The sequence below is a fragment of the Nannospalax galili genome, unplaced genomic scaffold (genome assembly GCF_000622305.1).
Source record: "Nannospalax galili isolate Female #2095 unplaced genomic scaffold, S.galili_v1.0 scaffold461, whole genome shotgun sequence".
Lineage (NCBI taxonomy): Eukaryota > Metazoa > Chordata > Mammalia > Rodentia > Spalacidae > Nannospalax > Nannospalax galili.
Genome location: NW_008349975.1, coordinates 7,983,300 through 7,986,999, shown reverse-complemented (window position 1 = coordinate 7,986,999; position 3,700 = coordinate 7,983,300). Strand labels below are relative to the sequence as shown.

General features: G+C 37.0%; 1 non-coding gene across 1 annotated transcript; it reads right to left on the bottom strand.

Moving 5' to 3' along the window:
* Positions 1–1,023: 1,023 nt before the first annotated feature.
* LOC115072702 lies at positions 1,024–1,187 on the bottom strand. The gene has a single exon (XR_003851732.1). It is a non-coding gene; the product is annotated as a U1 spliceosomal RNA (small nuclear RNA).
* Positions 1,188–3,700: the final 2,513 nt, after the last annotated feature.

Here is a 3,700-nt window from a genome sequence, read left to right as displayed (position 1 = left end):
ATGCCTTGCAGAGCTTGAATGTAAGACAATATTGCTGAAGACAGAATATATTCCAAACACAGGCCTTAATGTAATGGAACTGAAATTGACCTAGAAGAGTCTTCCCTGAAGTCTAGCTCTCATAGTACCAGAGGATACTCTGCAATCTTCTAAGGCAGCAAATCAACCAATGGTCCAATGCAGCTACAAGCCTAATAACTACAGCAATGACTGGCAAAGCAAACTGTCTCTATTGGTTCAGTAGAGACATGTTTATCATGATGGCAATAACCAACTATCTAATTGGACTTAAATGCCCAACCTAATGGTAAGGAACTCAGGTGTAGTACTGTAAACATAACTAAATATACATGACTGGATAGGTCATAGATCCTAGAAAAAAGCCTATGTCTTACACATCTCTAGACAAATGTATTTTTTTTTTCACTATGTGAGGTGCCAGAGGTATGAGTCATCTGCCAAGGAGTGCTGCACGCATGGATTGGAACCAGCCTGAAAGGAGACACATGTTGCAGGGATCAAAGATGGAGTGGATAAGACATTTAAACTCTGAAAATGCAAGTTCAACTGCCATCTTGCGACGGACCCTAGCCCCTTTGACTCATATTTATAGAAGCTTTTGTACATTGTGATTTTCCAGGATCAAAAATCTCTTGCTTTCTCCCTTCACAATTTGAAAGCTAAGCTTAGTGAGGCCTTACCCTGTGGGAACCCTTCTTATTGTTTCCAGTACAGAGCAGGAGGCCTCTCCTTAATGGCTTTAATGGATTTAATCTCCTAATTAATCACAGCCTCCCTTCCAGCACATTCCTTGGCTTCAACATTATGGTTCCAAGTGCTCTTTTCCTCTAAAAATTGTACATTTTGTATTGCTTTCTCCTTTATATACTCTTTTTTTTATTTAGAGCGGCCAAAAAGTCACCATTATAAGCCACATCACATATTCAAGATTAGACTGTCTTGAAATCTCCTCTATCAAAGAAATTAGTCCATTATTTATTTTACTTATTTTTATTTTTTATAGTGGGGGAAGTGAGAATGCAGTCCCCCACTATTACAAATTATGCAGTCGAGTTTCCCTGAATTTGGGGAAATCTCAGGGGTCAGCATATCAGGTGTGCAATGGATAAGCCTCACCCTGGGAAAATCACCTTGGGATCATTATATCTCCCCTGCCAGATAAGTATATAGTCTAATACTTTTTAATTTAGCCTCAGGAATTTCTTAGAATACAGGCAGAAGTTATCCAGATTCTTTCCTAGAACATCACAGGACTGGCCTTTAGCCCAGGTGCTATTTGAAACCTCCTGATTCTGCTCTGAAATAGCATGAGTCTGGCCTCCACTTTCTGAATTCAGGCTCCTGTTAGGATGACATGTAAGTTCTGCTTACACAGTCAACTACTTTTCTAGCCCAAAGTTTCAAAATCTTCCATATTCTTCCAAAAAAAAATCATCATGGGCATATTCTTCACAGCAACAGCCCACTCTCTGATACTAACTTCTGTATTAGTTACTTTTCTGCTGCTGTCATAAAACTTCATGATCAAGGCAGCTTTCGGCAGGAAGAGTTTATTTGAACTTACGGTTCCAGTAAGAATAGTCCTTCATGACAGGGAAGTCAGAACAAAAAGCTGAGAGCTCACATCTTTAAGAGCATACAAGAAACAGAAAGAGGAAACTGAAGTGGAACAAGGCTATGAACTCACAAATCCAACCATCAGGGACACACTTCCTTAAGCAAAGTTAAACCTTCTTACCACCCTCAAATAGCACCTCCAAACTGGAGACCATGTGTTCAAATATTTGTGCCAAGTAGGGGACATTCTCAATCAAACCACCACAGCAATGTATGTCATGGACTAGAAAAAATAATATATACAAGTATTAACTTTGGTAGATTTGTTTGAGAGCTTGTGTGAAAATACTTTGTGGATATAATTAAGTTAATAAATCTCAAGATGAGATCTCTTTTCATCAAGAATCAGAAAACCTGAAGTTAGTTGTTAATTTATTTGGAAGGCAAAGGAGAAAAAAAATTGATAGACAGAGGGAAGACAATTGTTTGAAGATGCAGGAAAATAGTGGCGCTACATTGCTATAAACTGAGGCATGCTGGAAGCCTCCCCATGTTGGGCAAGACCACGATCAATTACTTTAACTTTTAGAAGGAGTGTGCAAAGTGATTTCAAACATCTAGCTACAAGTATGAGAAAATAAAGGACCATGTTCCTAATCTACCAGGAGTGTATAAATTTTTATTCACAAAACTAGAAAACTAACTCAATTGTTTCAATTGCAATGTCCTGCTGCTCAGCAGTCTTTCTCCACTGTTTTATGGGTAGATGTGAGGAAGAAACCTTTGTATTACTGGGTCTGCATGTGAGCAGATGGCTGTTAATTTGAGTTGCTTAGGATATGTTGCCACTTGGAACTGTGTTATGTTTCTAATTTCCAGTGAACTTTGTGCAGCTTTATAATCATAAGCACTCAATTCAAAATTTAAAATAAGCCAATGGATAATTTTTCAGCTAGAGGTTTCTTGATATAAACAATCTTAAATTGTTCTAAGAGAAATAAGGTACATAATGAGGTTAAATCTAGAAACACCTGTGATGCATTTATTCCTGTAGTTGTGAAATTTTATTTAAAATGAATTTGTAATATTTCACTTTGTGTTATACATTGTCAGTTCATTTGGTAATTATACAACTAGAAGATAATAATAACAAAACTTTTTAGAGAAAAATAAAATATGAAAATGAAAGTCCAAATTATGACAGCTTAATGACAGTTTTAAGCATTACAATCTTTAGATGCAATAACATTGAATTTACTTTGACTCTGTTGGTTTGAAAATATTTTGCTGGTTGGATATGTTGGCGAGACATTGACATACAATGAGGATGCAAAAATCAATTAGGATATATAAGATGCTATTCTGAGAATGGATCTTTTATAAAAATATTTATTTTTATTTTATGTGGATGTGTGTATTGCTTGCATATGTATAAGTATCCACAATTCATACAATGCCTGCAAGGTCAGAAGAGTGTAGGATTCCCTGGAGCTGGAGTTATGGATAATTTTTAGCTGTCATGTTGTTCTTGGGAACCAAATCCAGGTCCTCTGGAAGAACAGCCGGTGCTCTTAGCCACCGACCCATTTCTCCAGCCCCTGAGTATGGATCTTAAATAATGGGAAAGATTACAATAAAACAAAGATGCAGATTGAAGAAAGTATCATAAGGATATGAAAATTATAGCACAGAGTGTAAATGAAAATTTTGAAAGACAGATGTCCCTTGCCTTGCTTAGGTGATTGGAATCAACAAGTTGATTGACAGAAATGGCAATACAAAGAAATCTAGGACAGTATTTGACCTCTGTTTTGTTTTGTTTTGTTTTGTTTTGTGAAATAACATCTTGCTATGTAGCCCCAGCCTGCCACAAATTCACAGAAATCCTATTATTAACACCTATCTTTGACAGGACATGGGAAGGACTACAAAAGCATTTAACAGACTAAATATGTTTGTCCCAGTCTCTATATAGCATTCTTGGAATAACTCACTAATGCCAGTTTCATCCGAATAGAGAGTGCAAGGATCTGAATAAAAGGATTCGGGCCTTCCCTGGAAAGGCCTCGATCAGCTCCAAGGTATTATGTGCTCACTTTCTCTTGCTTAGATAGAGCTTTGC